The 11814-nt window shown below is 46.8% G+C and overlaps 34 non-coding genes across 34 annotated transcripts; all 34 read right to left on the bottom strand.

Moving 5' to 3' along the window:
• Positions 1-23: 23 nt before the first annotated feature.
• LOC145149449 (5S ribosomal RNA) lies at positions 24-142 on the bottom strand. Its single transcript, XR_013730309.1, has one exon. It is a non-coding gene; the product is annotated as a 5S ribosomal RNA (ribosomal RNA).
• Positions 143-370: 228 nt separating this feature from the next.
• Positions 371-488, bottom strand: LOC145150376 (5S ribosomal RNA). The gene has a single exon (XR_013731198.1). It is a non-coding gene; the product is annotated as a 5S ribosomal RNA (ribosomal RNA).
• A 228-nt stretch (positions 489-716) lies between these two features.
• Positions 717-835, bottom strand: LOC145148124 (5S ribosomal RNA). The gene has a single exon (XR_013729022.1). It is a non-coding gene; the product is annotated as a 5S ribosomal RNA (ribosomal RNA).
• Positions 836-1064: 229 nt separating this feature from the next.
• Positions 1065-1183, bottom strand: LOC145148396 (5S ribosomal RNA). The gene has a single exon (XR_013729283.1). It is a non-coding gene; the product is annotated as a 5S ribosomal RNA (ribosomal RNA).
• A 228-nt stretch (positions 1184-1411) lies between these two features.
• LOC145148784 (5S ribosomal RNA) lies at positions 1412-1530 on the bottom strand. The gene has a single exon (XR_013729652.1). It is a non-coding gene; the product is annotated as a 5S ribosomal RNA (ribosomal RNA).
• Positions 1531-1758: 228 nt separating this feature from the next.
• LOC145148123 (5S ribosomal RNA) lies at positions 1759-1877 on the bottom strand. The gene has a single exon (XR_013729021.1). It is a non-coding gene; the product is annotated as a 5S ribosomal RNA (ribosomal RNA).
• A 229-nt stretch (positions 1878-2106) lies between these two features.
• On the bottom strand, positions 2107-2224 carry LOC145149747 (5S ribosomal RNA). The gene has a single exon (XR_013730596.1). It is a non-coding gene; the product is annotated as a 5S ribosomal RNA (ribosomal RNA).
• A 230-nt stretch (positions 2225-2454) lies between these two features.
• On the bottom strand, positions 2455-2573 carry LOC145147202 (5S ribosomal RNA). The gene has a single exon (XR_013728113.1). It is a non-coding gene; the product is annotated as a 5S ribosomal RNA (ribosomal RNA).
• A 227-nt stretch (positions 2574-2800) lies between these two features.
• Positions 2801-2918, bottom strand: LOC145150375 (5S ribosomal RNA). The gene has a single exon (XR_013731196.1). It is a non-coding gene; the product is annotated as a 5S ribosomal RNA (ribosomal RNA).
• Positions 2919-3145: 227 nt separating this feature from the next.
• On the bottom strand, positions 3146-3264 carry LOC145149411 (5S ribosomal RNA). Its single transcript, XR_013730270.1, has one exon. It is a non-coding gene; the product is annotated as a 5S ribosomal RNA (ribosomal RNA).
• A 229-nt stretch (positions 3265-3493) lies between these two features.
• LOC145147755 (5S ribosomal RNA) lies at positions 3494-3612 on the bottom strand. Its single transcript, XR_013728648.1, has one exon. It is a non-coding gene; the product is annotated as a 5S ribosomal RNA (ribosomal RNA).
• Positions 3613-3841: 229 nt separating this feature from the next.
• LOC145140156 (5S ribosomal RNA) lies at positions 3842-3960 on the bottom strand. Its single transcript, XR_013722094.1, has one exon. It is a non-coding gene; the product is annotated as a 5S ribosomal RNA (ribosomal RNA).
• A 228-nt stretch (positions 3961-4188) lies between these two features.
• On the bottom strand, positions 4189-4306 carry LOC145150269 (5S ribosomal RNA). The gene has a single exon (XR_013731088.1). It is a non-coding gene; the product is annotated as a 5S ribosomal RNA (ribosomal RNA).
• A 229-nt stretch (positions 4307-4535) lies between these two features.
• On the bottom strand, positions 4536-4654 carry LOC145151537 (5S ribosomal RNA). Its single transcript, XR_013732105.1, has one exon. It is a non-coding gene; the product is annotated as a 5S ribosomal RNA (ribosomal RNA).
• Positions 4655-4882: 228 nt separating this feature from the next.
• On the bottom strand, positions 4883-5000 carry LOC145151011 (5S ribosomal RNA). The gene has a single exon (XR_013731809.1). It is a non-coding gene; the product is annotated as a 5S ribosomal RNA (ribosomal RNA).
• Positions 5001-5229: 229 nt separating this feature from the next.
• On the bottom strand, positions 5230-5348 carry LOC145149274 (5S ribosomal RNA). The gene has a single exon (XR_013730125.1). It is a non-coding gene; the product is annotated as a 5S ribosomal RNA (ribosomal RNA).
• A 230-nt stretch (positions 5349-5578) lies between these two features.
• Positions 5579-5697, bottom strand: LOC145150095 (5S ribosomal RNA). Its single transcript, XR_013730923.1, has one exon. It is a non-coding gene; the product is annotated as a 5S ribosomal RNA (ribosomal RNA).
• A 230-nt stretch (positions 5698-5927) lies between these two features.
• LOC145148359 (5S ribosomal RNA) lies at positions 5928-6046 on the bottom strand. Its single transcript, XR_013729246.1, has one exon. It is a non-coding gene; the product is annotated as a 5S ribosomal RNA (ribosomal RNA).
• Positions 6047-6276: 230 nt separating this feature from the next.
• On the bottom strand, positions 6277-6395 carry LOC145149439 (5S ribosomal RNA). The gene has a single exon (XR_013730297.1). It is a non-coding gene; the product is annotated as a 5S ribosomal RNA (ribosomal RNA).
• Positions 6396-6624: 229 nt separating this feature from the next.
• LOC145150374 (5S ribosomal RNA) lies at positions 6625-6742 on the bottom strand. Its single transcript, XR_013731195.1, has one exon. It is a non-coding gene; the product is annotated as a 5S ribosomal RNA (ribosomal RNA).
• Positions 6743-6970: 228 nt separating this feature from the next.
• LOC145142429 (5S ribosomal RNA) lies at positions 6971-7089 on the bottom strand. Its single transcript, XR_013723487.1, has one exon. It is a non-coding gene; the product is annotated as a 5S ribosomal RNA (ribosomal RNA).
• A 227-nt stretch (positions 7090-7316) lies between these two features.
• Positions 7317-7434, bottom strand: LOC145150373 (5S ribosomal RNA). Its single transcript, XR_013731194.1, has one exon. It is a non-coding gene; the product is annotated as a 5S ribosomal RNA (ribosomal RNA).
• Positions 7435-7661: 227 nt separating this feature from the next.
• On the bottom strand, positions 7662-7780 carry LOC145148121 (5S ribosomal RNA). The gene has a single exon (XR_013729019.1). It is a non-coding gene; the product is annotated as a 5S ribosomal RNA (ribosomal RNA).
• A 229-nt stretch (positions 7781-8009) lies between these two features.
• LOC145147146 (5S ribosomal RNA) lies at positions 8010-8128 on the bottom strand. The gene has a single exon (XR_013728059.1). It is a non-coding gene; the product is annotated as a 5S ribosomal RNA (ribosomal RNA).
• Positions 8129-8357: 229 nt separating this feature from the next.
• On the bottom strand, positions 8358-8476 carry LOC145134260 (5S ribosomal RNA). The gene has a single exon (XR_013719050.1). It is a non-coding gene; the product is annotated as a 5S ribosomal RNA (ribosomal RNA).
• A 228-nt stretch (positions 8477-8704) lies between these two features.
• On the bottom strand, positions 8705-8822 carry LOC145150268 (5S ribosomal RNA). The gene has a single exon (XR_013731087.1). It is a non-coding gene; the product is annotated as a 5S ribosomal RNA (ribosomal RNA).
• A 229-nt stretch (positions 8823-9051) lies between these two features.
• On the bottom strand, positions 9052-9170 carry LOC145150704 (5S ribosomal RNA). The gene has a single exon (XR_013731511.1). It is a non-coding gene; the product is annotated as a 5S ribosomal RNA (ribosomal RNA).
• Positions 9171-9398: 228 nt separating this feature from the next.
• Positions 9399-9516, bottom strand: LOC145151010 (5S ribosomal RNA). Its single transcript, XR_013731808.1, has one exon. It is a non-coding gene; the product is annotated as a 5S ribosomal RNA (ribosomal RNA).
• A 229-nt stretch (positions 9517-9745) lies between these two features.
• On the bottom strand, positions 9746-9864 carry LOC145149273 (5S ribosomal RNA). Its single transcript, XR_013730124.1, has one exon. It is a non-coding gene; the product is annotated as a 5S ribosomal RNA (ribosomal RNA).
• Positions 9865-10094: 230 nt separating this feature from the next.
• On the bottom strand, positions 10095-10213 carry LOC145149365 (5S ribosomal RNA). The gene has a single exon (XR_013730223.1). It is a non-coding gene; the product is annotated as a 5S ribosomal RNA (ribosomal RNA).
• A 230-nt stretch (positions 10214-10443) lies between these two features.
• On the bottom strand, positions 10444-10562 carry LOC145149013 (5S ribosomal RNA). The gene has a single exon (XR_013729875.1). It is a non-coding gene; the product is annotated as a 5S ribosomal RNA (ribosomal RNA).
• A 229-nt stretch (positions 10563-10791) lies between these two features.
• LOC145144886 (5S ribosomal RNA) lies at positions 10792-10910 on the bottom strand. Its single transcript, XR_013725887.1, has one exon. It is a non-coding gene; the product is annotated as a 5S ribosomal RNA (ribosomal RNA).
• A 229-nt stretch (positions 10911-11139) lies between these two features.
• LOC145150372 (5S ribosomal RNA) lies at positions 11140-11257 on the bottom strand. Its single transcript, XR_013731193.1, has one exon. It is a non-coding gene; the product is annotated as a 5S ribosomal RNA (ribosomal RNA).
• A 228-nt stretch (positions 11258-11485) lies between these two features.
• On the bottom strand, positions 11486-11604 carry LOC145148120 (5S ribosomal RNA). The gene has a single exon (XR_013729018.1). It is a non-coding gene; the product is annotated as a 5S ribosomal RNA (ribosomal RNA).
• Positions 11605-11814: the final 210 nt, after the last annotated feature.

Raw genomic sequence — 11814 nt, 5'->3', positions numbered from 1 at the left:
GCAAACGAGAAACGAAAATAGGGTGGGTTCAACACGAGGACTTCCCAGGGGGTCACCCATCCTAGTACTACTCTCGCCCAAGCACGCTTAACTGTAGAGTTCTGATGGGATCCGGTGCATTAGTGCTGGTATGATCGCACCCGAAATACTATCCATGCTTATTGCTTTTATGTCTTAAAAGACGCAGAACCTCCTTTGTTTTCGTACGCGAGGCGTGGGACCCACGTGACCGATCAGCTCCGTTCCAAAAATACGAAAACCATCAACCATGAAGCGGAGGCCACGCGAGCATAGAAATAGCAAGAAAGAAAAAAAAACAAAAAAAACCACACGTAAAATCTAAAAAAACGCACACGGGCAACGAAAAAGGGGGGTGCAACACGACAACTTCCCAGGGGGTCACCATCCTAGTACTACTCTCGCCCAAGCACGCTTCACAGCGGAGTTCTGATGGGATCCGGTGCATTAGTGCTGGTATGATCGCACCCGAAATACTATCCATGCTTATTGCTTTTATGTCTTAAAAGACGCAGAACCTCCTTTGTTTTCGTACGCGAGGCGTGGGACCCACGTGACCGATCGGCTCCGTTCCAAAAATACGAAAAGGATCAACGATGAAGCGGAGGCCACCCGAGCATAGAAATAGCAAGAAAGAAAAAAAAAACAAAAAAAAACCGCACGTAAAATCTAAAAAACGCAAACGGGCAACGAAAAAGGAGGTGCAACACGAGGACTTACCAGGGGGTCACCCATCCTAGTACTACTCTCGCCCAAGCACGCTTAACTGCGGAGTTCTGATGGGATCCGGTGAATTAGTGCTGGTATGATCGCACCCGAAATACTATCCATGCTTATTGCTTTTATGTCTTAAAAGACGCAGAACCTCCTTTGTTTTCGTACGCGAGGCGTGGGACCCACGTGACCGATCGGCTCCGTTCCAAAAATACGAAAAACATCAACCATGAAGCGGAGGCCACCCGAGCATAGAAATAGCAAGAAAGAAAAAAAAACAAAAAAAAAACCGCACGTAAAATCTAAAAAAACGCAAACGGGCAACGAAAAAGGAGGTGCAACACGAGGATTTACCAGGGGGTCACCCATCCTAGTACTACTCTCGCCCAAGCACGCTTAACTGCGGAGTTCTGATGGGATCCGGTGAATTAGTGCTGGTATGATCGCACCCGAAATACTATCCATGCTTATTGCTTTTATGTCTTAAAAGACGCAGAACCTCCTTTGTTTTCGTACGCGAGGCGTGGGACCCACGTGACCGATCGGCTCCGTTCCAAAAATACGAAAACCATGAACCATGAAACGGAGGCCAGCCGAGCGTAGAAATAACAAGAAAGAAAAAAAACAAAAAAAAACCGCTCGCAAAATCTAAAAAAACGCAAACGGGCAACGAAAAAGGGGGGTGCAACACGAGGATTTCCCAGGGGGTCACCCATCCTAGTACTACTCTCGCCCAAGCACGCTTCACAGCGGAGTTCTTATGGGATCCGATGCATTAGTGCTGGTATGATCGCACCCGAAATACTATCCATGCTTATTGCTTTTATGTCTTAAAAGACGCAGAACCTCCTTTGTTTTCGTACGCGAGGCGTGGGACCCACGTGACCGATCGGCTCCGTTCCAAAAATACGAAAAGCATCAACCATGAAGCGGAGGCCACCCGAGCATAGAAATAGCAAGAAAGAAAAAAAAACAAAAAAAAACCGCACGTAAAATCTAAAAAAACGCAAACGGGCAACGAAAAAGGAGGTGCAACACGAGGACTTACCAGGGGGTCACCCATCCTAGTACTACTCTCGCCCAAGCACGCTTAACTGCGGAGTTCTGATGGGATCCGGTGAATTAGTGCTGGTATGATCGCACCCGAAATACTATTCATGCTTATTGCTTTTATGTCTTAAAAGACGCAGAACCTCCTTTGTTTTCGTACGCGAGGCGTGGGACCCACGTGACCGATCAGCTCCGTTCCAAAAATACGAAAACCATCAACCATGAAGCGGAAGCCACGCGAGCATAGAAATAGCAAGAAAGAAAAAAAAAACAAAAAAAACCACACGTAAAATCTAAAAAAACGCAAACGGGCAACGAAAAAGGGGGGTGCAACACGAGGACTTCCCAGGGGGTCACCATCCTAGTACTAGTCTCGCCCAAGCACGCTTCACAGCGGAGTTCTGATGGGATCCGGTGCATTAGTGCTGGTATGATCGCACCCGAAATACTATCCATGCTTATTGCTTTTATGTCTTAAAAGACGCAGAACCTCCTTTGTTTTCGTACGCGAGGCGTGGGACCCACGTGACCGATCGGCTCCGTTCCAAAAATACGAAAACCATGAACCATGAAACGGAGGCACCCGAGCATAGAAATAGCAAGAAAGAAAAAAAAACAAAAAAAAAACCGCACGTAAAATCCAAAAAAAACGCAAACGGGCAACGAAAAAGGGGGGTGCAACACGAGGACTTCCCAGGGGGTCACCCATCCTTGTACTACTCTCGCCCAAGCACGCTTCACTGCGGAGTTCTGATGGGATCCGGTGCATTAGTGCTGGTATGATCGCACCTGAAATAGTATCCATGCTTATTGCTTTTATATCTTAAAAGACGCAGAACCTCCTTTGTTTTCGTACGCGAGGCGTGGGACCCACGTGACCGATCAGCTCCGTTCCAAAAATACGAAAACCATCAACCATGAAGCGGAGGCCACGCGAGCATAGAAATAGCAAGAAAGAAAAAAAAACAAAAAAAACACACGTAAAATCTAAAAAAACGCAAACGGGCAACGAAAAAGGGGGGTGCAACACGACAACTTCCCAGGGGGTCACCATCCTAGTACTACTCTCGCCCAAGCACGCTTCACAGCGGAGTTCTGATGGGATCCGGTGCATTAGTGCTGGTATGATCGCACCCGAAATACTATCCATGCTTATTGCTTTTATGTCTTAAAAGACGCAGAACCTCCTTTGTTTTCGTACGCGAGGCGTGGGACCCACGTGACCGATCGGCTCCGTTCCAAAAATACGAAAAGCATCAACCATGAAGCGGAGGCTACCCGAGCATAGAAATAGCAAGAAAGAAAAAAAAACAAAAAAAACCGCACGTAAAATCTAAAAAAACGCAAACGGGCAACGAAAAAAGAGGTGCAACACGAGGACTTACCAGGGGGTCACCCATCCTAGTACTACTCTCGCCCAAGCACGATTAACTGCGGAGTTCTGATGGGATCCGGTGAATTAGTGCTGGTATGATCGCACCCGAAATACTATTCATGCTTATTGCTTTTATGTCTTAAAAGACGTAGAACCTCCTTTGTTTTCGTACGCGAGGCGTGGGACCCACGTGACCGATCGACTCCGTTCCAAAAATACGAAAACCATGAACCATGAAACGGAGGCCAACCGAGCATAGAAATAGCAAGAAAGAAAAAAAAACAAAAAAAAACCGCTCGCAAAATCTAAAAAAACGCAAACGGGCAACGAAAAAGGGGGGTGCAACACGAGGACTTCTCAGGGGGTCACCCATCCTAGTACTACTCTCGCCCAAGCACGCTTAACTATGGAGTTCTTATGGGATCCGATGCATTAGTGCTGGTATGATCGCACCCGAAATACTTTCCATGCTTATTGCTTTTATGTCTTAAAAGACGCAGAACCTCCTTTGTTTTCGTACGCGATGCGTGGGACCCATGTGACCGATCGGCTCCGTTCCAAAAATACGAAAACCATGAACCATGAAGCGGAGGCCACCCGAGCATAGAAATAGCAAGAAAGAAAAAAAAACAAAAGAAAACCGCACGTAAAAACTAAAAAAACGCAAACGGGCAACGAAAAAGAGGGGTGCAACACGAGGACTTCCCAGGGGGTCACCCATCCTAGTACTACTCTCGCCCAAGCACGCTTAACTGCGGAGTTCTGATGGGATCCGGTGCATTAGTGCTGGTATGATCGCACCCGAAATACTATCCATGCTTATTGCTTTTATGTCTTAAAAGACGCAGAACCTACTTTGTTTTCGTACGTGAGGCGTGGGACCCACGTGACCGATCGGCTCCGTTCCAAAAATACGAAAACCATCAACCATGAAGCGGAGGCCACACGAGCATAGAAATAGCAAGAAAGAAAAAAAAACAAAAAAAACCACACGTAAAATCTAAAAAAACGCAAACGGGCAACGAAAAAGGGGGGTGCAACACGACAACTTCCCAGGGGGTCACCATCCTAGTACTACTATCGCCCAAGCACGCTTCACAGCGGAGTTCTGATGGGATCCGGTGCATTAGTGCTGGTATGATCGCACCCGAAATACTATCCATGCTTATTGCTTTTATGTCTTAAAAGACGCAGAACCTCCTTTGTTTTCGTACGCGAGGCGTGGGACCCACGTGACCGATCGGTTCCCTTCCAAAAATACGAAAAGCATCAACCATGAAGCGGAGGCCACCCGAGCATAGAAATAGCAAGAAAGAAAAAAAAACAAAAAAAAAACCGCACGTAAAGTCTAAAAAAACGCAAACGGGCAACGAAAAAGGGGGTGCAACACGAGAACTTCCCAGGGGGTCACCCATCCTAGTACTACTCTCGCCCAAGCACGCTTAACTGCGGAGTTCTGATGGGATCCGGTGCATTAGTGCTGGTATGATCGCACCCGAAATACTATCCATGCTTATTGCTTTTATGTCTTAAAAGACGCAGAACCTCATTTGTTTTCGTACGCGAGGCGTGGGACCCACGTGACCGATCAGCTCCGTTCCAAAAATACGAAAACCATCAACCATGAAGCGGAGGCCACACGAGCATAGAAATAGCAAGAAAGAAAAAAAAAACAAAAAAAACCACACGTAAAATCTAAAAAAACGCAAACGGGCAACGAAAAAGGGGGTGCAACACGACAACTTCCCAGGGGGTCACCATCCTAGTACTACTCTCGCCCAAGCACGCTTCACAGCGGAGTTCTGATGGGATCCGGTGCATTAGTGCTGCTATGATCGCACCCGAAATACTATCCATGCTTATTGCTTTTATGTCTTAAAAGACGCAGAACCTCCTTTGTTTTCGTACGCGAGGCGTGGGACCCACGTGACCGACCGGCTCCGTTCCAAAAATACGAAAACTATCACCCATGAAGCGGAGGCCATCCGAGCATAGAAATAGCAAGAAAGAAAAAAAAAACAAAAAAAAATCGCACGTAAAATCTAAAAAAACGCAAACGGGCAACGAAAAAGGAGGTGCAACACGAGGACTTCCCAGGGGGTCACCCATCCTAGTACTACTCTCGCCCAAGCACGCTTCACAGGGGAGTTCTGATGGGATCCGGTGCATTAGTGCTGGTATGATCGCACCCGAAATACTATCCATGCTTATTGCTTTTATGTCTTAAAAGACGCAGAACCTCCTTTGTTTTCGTACGCGAGGCGTGGGACCCACGTGACCGATCAGCTCCGTTCTAAAAATACGAAAACCATCAACCATGAAGCGGAGGCTACCCGAGCATAAAAATAGCAAGAAAGAAAAAAAAAACAAAAAAAAAACCGCACGTAAAATCTAAAAAAATGCAAACGGGCAACGAAAAAGGAGGTGCAACACAAGGATTTCCCAGGGGGTCACCCATCCTAATACAACTCTCGCCCAAGCACGCTTAACTGTGGAGTTCTGATGGGATCCGGTGAATTAGTGCTGGTATGATCGCACCCGAAATACTATCCATGCTTATTGCTTTTATGTCTTAAAAGACGCAGAACCTCCTTTGTTTTCGTACGCGAGGCGTGGGACCCACGTGACCGATCGGCTCCGTTCCAAAAATACGAAAAGCATGAACCATGAAACGGAGGCCAGCCGAGCATAGAAATAGCAAGAAAGAAAAAAAACACAAAAAAAAAACCGCTCGCAAAATCTAAAAAAACGCAAACGGGCAACGAAAAAGGGAGTGCAACACGAGGACTTCCCAGGGGGTCACCCATCCTAGTACTACTCTCGCCCAAGCACGCTTAACTACAGAGTTCTTATGGGATCCGATGCATTAGTGCTGGTATGATCACACCCGAAATACTTTCCATGCTTATTGCTTTTATGTCTTAAAAGACGCTGAACCTCCTTTGTTTTCGTACGCGATGCGTGGGACCCACGTGACCGATCGGCTCCGTTCCAAAAATACGAAAACCATGAACCATGAAGCGGAGGCCACCCGAGCATAGAAATAGCAAGAAAGAAAAAAAAAACAAAAAAAACCGCACGTAAAAACTAAAAAAACGCAAACGGGCAACGAAAAAGGGGGGGTGCAACACGAGGACTTCCCAGGGGGTCACCCATCCTAATACTACTCTCGCCCAAGCACGCTTAACTGCACAGTTCTGATGGGATCCGGTGCATTAGTGCTGGTATGATCGCACCCGAAATACTATCCATGCTTATTGCTTTTATGTCTTAAAAGACGCAGAACCTCCTTTGTTTTCGTACGCGAGGCGTGGGACCCACGTGACCGATCAGCTCCGTTCCAAAAATACGAAAACCATCAACCATGAAGCGGAGGCCACGCGAGCATAGAAATAGCAAGAAAGAAAAAAAAAACAAAAAAAACCACACGTAAAATCTAAAAAAACGCAAACGGGCAACGAAAAAGGGGGGTGCAACACGACAACTTCCCAGGGGGTCACCATCCTAGTACTACTCTCGCCCAAGCACGCTTCACAGCGGAGTTCTGATGGGATCCGGTGCATTAGTGCTGGTATGATCGCACCCGAAATACTATCCATGCTTATTGCTTTTATGTCTTAAAAGACGCAGAACCTCCTTTGTTTTCGTACGCGAGGCGTGGGACCCACGTGACCGATCGGCTCCGTTCCAAAAATACGAAAACCATGAACCATGAAACGGAGGCACCCGAGCATAGAAATAGCAAGAAAGAAAAAAAAACAAAAAAAAAACCGCACGTAAAATCTAAAAAAACGCAAACGGGCAACGAAAAAGGGGGTGCAACACGAGGACTTCCCAGGGGGTCACCCATCCTAGTACTACTCTCGCCCAAGCACGCTTCACTGCGGAGTTCTGATGGGATCCGGTGCATTAGTGCTGGTATGATCGCACCTGAAATAGTATCCATGCTTATTGCTTTTATATCTTAAAAGACGCAGAACCTCCTTTGTTTTCGTACGCGAGGCGTGGGACCCACGTGACCGATCAGCTCCGTTCCAAAAATACGAAAACCATCAACCATGAAGCGGAGGCCACGCGAGCATAGAAATAGCAAGAAAGAAAAAAAAACAAAAAAAACACACGTAAAATCTAAAAAAACGCAAACGGGCAACGAAAAAGGGGGGTGCAACACGACAACTTCCCAGGGGGTCACCATCCTAGTACTACTCTCGCCCAAGCACGCTTCACAGCGGAGTTCTGATGGGATCCGGTGCATTAGTGCTGGTATGATCGCACCCGAAATACTATCCATGCTTATTGCTTTTATGTCTTAAAAGACGCAGAACCTCCTTTGTTTTCGTACGCGAGGCGTGGGACCCACGTGACCGATCGGCTCCGTTCCAAAAATACGAAAAGCATCAACCATGAAGCGGAGGCTACCCGAGCATAGAAATAGCAAGAAAGAAAAAAAAACAAAAAAAACCGCACGTAAAATCTAAAAAAACGCAAACGGGCAACGAAAAAGGAGGTGCAACACGAGGACTTACCAGGGGGTCACCCATCCTAGTACTACTCTCGCCCAAGCACGCTTAACTGCGGAGTTCTGATGGGATCCGGTGAATTAGTGCTGGTATGATCGCACCCGAAATACTATTCATGCTTATTGCTTTTATGTCTTAAAAGACGTAGAACCTCCTTTGTTTTCGTACGCGAGGCGTGGGACCCACGTGACCGATCGGCTCCGTTCCAAAAATACGAAAACCATGAACCATGAAACGGAGGCCAACCGAGCATAGAAATAGCAAGAAAGAAAAAAAAACAAAAAAAAACCGCTCGCAAAATCTAAAAAAACGCAAACGGGCAACGAAAAAGGGGGGTGCAACACGAGGACTTCCCAGGGGGTCACCCATCCTAGTACTACTCTCGCCCAAGCACGCTTAACTATGGAGTTCTTATGGGATCCGATGCATTAGTGCTGGTATGATCGCACCCGAAATACTTTCCATGCTTATTGCTTTTATGTCTTAAAAGACGCAGAACCTCCTTTGTTTTCGTACGCGATGCGTGGGACCCATGTGACCGATCGGCTCCGTTCCAAAAATACGAAAACCATGAACAATGAAGCGGAGGCCACCCGAGCATAGAAATAGCAAGAAAGAAAAAAAAACAAAAGAAAACCGCACGTAAAAACTAAAAAAACGCAAACGGGCAACGAAAAAGAGGGGTGCAACACGAGGACTTCCCAGGGGGTCACCCATCCTAGTACTACTCTTGCCCAAGCACGCTTAACTGCGGAGTTCTGATGGGATCCGGTGCATTAGTGCTGGTATGATCGCACCCGAAATACTATCCATGCTTATTGCTTTTATGTCTTAAAAGACGCAGAACCTCCTTTGTTTTCGTACGTGAGGCGTGGGACCCACGTGACCGATCGGCTCCGTTCCAAAAATACGAAAACCATCAACCATGAAGCGGAGGCCACACGAGCATAGAAATAGCAAGAAAGAAAAAAAAACAAAAAAAACCACACGTAAAATCTAAAAAAACGCAAACGGGCAACGAAAAAGGGGGGTGCAACACGACAACTTCCCAGGGGGTCACCATCCTAGTACTACTATCGCCCAAGCACGCTTCACAGCGGAGTTCTGATGGGATCCGGTGCATTAGTGCTGGTATGATCGCACCCGAAATACTATCCATGCTTATTGCTTTTATGTCTTAAAAGACGCAGAACCTCCTTTGTTTTCGTACGCGAGGCGTGGGACCCACGTGACCGATCGGTTCCCTTCCAAAAATACGAAAAGCATCAACCATGAAGCGGAGGCCACCCGAGCATAGAAATAGCAAGAAAGAAAAAAAAACAAAAAAAAAACCGCACGTAAAGTCTAAAAAAACGCAAACGGGCAACGAAAAAGGGGGTGCAACACGAGAACTTCCCAGGGGGTCACCCATCCTAGTACTACTCTCGCCCAAGCACGCTTAACTGCGGAGTTCTGATGGGATCCGGTGCATTAGTGCTGGTATGATCGCACCCGAAATACTATCCATGCTTATTGCTTTTATGTCTTAAAAGACGCAGAACCTCCTTTGTTTTCGTACGCGAGGCGTGGGACCCACGTGACCGATCAGCTCCGTTCCAAAAATACGAAAACCATCAACCATGAAGCGGAGGCCACACGAGCATAGAAATAGCAAGAAAGAAAAAAAAAACAAAAAAAACCACACGTAAAATCTAAAAAAACGCAAACGGGCAACGAAAAAGGGGGTGCAACACGACAACTTCCCAGGGGGTCACCATCCTAGTACTACTCTCGCCCAAGCACGCTTCACAGCGGAGTTCTGATGGGATCCGGTGCATTAGTGCTGCTATGATCGCACCCGAAATACTATCCATGCTTATTGCTTTTATGTCTTAAAAGACGCAGAACCTCCTTTGTTTTCGTACGCGAGGCGTGGGACCCACGTGACCGACCGGCTCCGTTCCAAAAATACGAAAACTATCACCCATGAAGCGGAGGCCATCCGAGCATAGAAATAGCAAGAAAGAAAAAAAAAACAAAAAAAAATCGCACGTAAAATCTAAAAAAACGCAAACGGGCAACGAAAAAGGAGGTGCAACACGAGGACTTCCCAGGGGGTCACCCATCCTAGTACTACTCTCGCCCAAGCACGCTTCACAGGGGAGTTCTGATGGGATCCGGTGCATTAGTGCTGGTATGATCGCACCCGAAATACTATCCATGCTTATTGCTTTTATGTCTTAAAAGACGCAGAACCTCCTTTGTTTTCGTACGCGAGGCGTGGGACCCACGTGACCGATCAGCTCCGTTCTAAAAATACGAAAACCATCAACCATGAAGCGGAGGCTACCCGAGCATAAAAATAGCAAGAAAGAAAAAAAAAACAAAAAAAAAACCGCACGTAAAATCTAAAAAAATGCAAACGGGCAACGAAAAAGGAGGTGCAACACAAGGATTTCCCAGGGGGTCACCCATCCTAATACTACTCTCGCCCAAGCACGCTTAACTGTGGAGTTCTGATGGGATCCGGTGAATTAGTGCTGGTATGATCGCACCCGAAATACTATCCATGCTTATTGCTTTTATGTCTTAAAAGACGCAGAACCTCCTTTGTTTTCGTACGCGAGGCGTGGGACCCACGTGACCGATCGGCTCCGTTCCAAAAATACGAAAAGCATGAACCATGAAACGGAGGCCAGCCGAGCATAGAAATAGCAAGAAAGAAAAAAAACACAAAAAAAAAACCGCTCGCAAAATCTAAAAAAACGCAAACGGGCAACGAAAAAGGGGGTGCAACACGAGGACTTCCCAGGGGGTAACCCATCCTAGTACTACTCTCGCCCAAGCACGCTTAACTACAGAGTTCTTATGGGATCCGATGCATTAGTGCTGGTATGATCACACCCGAAATACTTTCCATGCTTATTGCTTTTATGTCTTAAAAGACGCTGAACCTCCTTTGTTTTCGTACGCGATGCGTGGGACCCACGTGACCGATCGGCTCCGTTCCAAAAATACGAAAACCATGAATCATGAAGCGGAGGCCACCCGAGCATAGACATAGCAAGAAAGAAAAAAAAACAAAAAAAACCGCACGTAAAAACTAAAAAAACGCAAACGGGCAACGAAAAAGGGGGGGTGCAACACGAGGACTTCCCAGGGGGTCACCCATCCTAATACTACTCTCGCCCAAGCACGCTTAACTGCAGAGTTCTGATGGGATCCGGTGCATTAGTGCTGGTATGATCGCACCCGAAATACTATCCATGCTTATTGCTTTTATGTCTTAAAAGACGCAGAACCTCCTTTGTTTTCGTACGCGAGGCGTGGGACCCACGTGACCGATCAGCTCCGTTCCAAAAATACGAAAACCATCAACCATGAAGCGGAGGCCACGCGAGCATAGAAATAGCAAGAAAGAAAAAAAAAACAAAAAAAACCACACGTAAAATCTAAAAAAACGCAAACGGGCAACGAAAAAGGGGGGTGCAACACGACAACTTCCCAGGGGGTCACCATCCTAGTACTACTCTCGCCCAAGCACGCTTCACAGCGGAGTTCTGATGGGATCCGGTGCATTAGTGCTGGTATGATCGCACCCGAAATACTATCCATGCTTATTGCTTTTATGTCTTAAAAGACGCAGAACCTCCTTTGTTTTCGTACGCGAGGCGTGGGACCCACGTGACCGATCGGCTCCGTTCCAAAAATACGAAAAGCATCAACCATGAAGCGGAGGCCACCCGAGCATAGAAATAGCAAGAAAGAAAAAAAAACAAAAAAAAACCGCGCGTAAAATCTAAAAAAACGCAAACGGGCAACGAAAAAGGAGGTGCAACACGAGGACTTACCAGGGGGTCACCCATCCTAGTACTACTCTCGCCCAAGCACGCTTAACTGCGGAGTTCTGATGGGATCCGGTGAATTAGTGCTGGTATGATCGCACCCGAAATACTATCCATGCTTATTGCTTTTATGTCTTAAAAGACGCAGAACCTCCTTTGTTTTCGTACGCAAGGCGTGGGACCCACGTGACCGATCGGCTCCGTTCCAAAAATACGAAAACCATGAACCATGAAACGGAGGCCAGCCGAGCATAGAAATAGCAAGAAAGAAAAAAAACACAAAAAAAAACCGCTCGCAAAATCTAAAAAAACG

This window comes from Lactuca virosa, chromosome 1 (assembly GCF_052849685.1).
Source record: "Lactuca virosa cultivar CGN04683 chromosome 1, Lactuca_virosa_CGN04683_v6, whole genome shotgun sequence".
NCBI classification, from domain to species: domain Eukaryota; kingdom Viridiplantae; phylum Streptophyta; class Magnoliopsida; order Asterales; family Asteraceae; genus Lactuca; species Lactuca virosa.
Note: the sequence above shows the minus strand (reverse complement) of the source record. Positions and strands in the feature narration are given on the sequence as shown.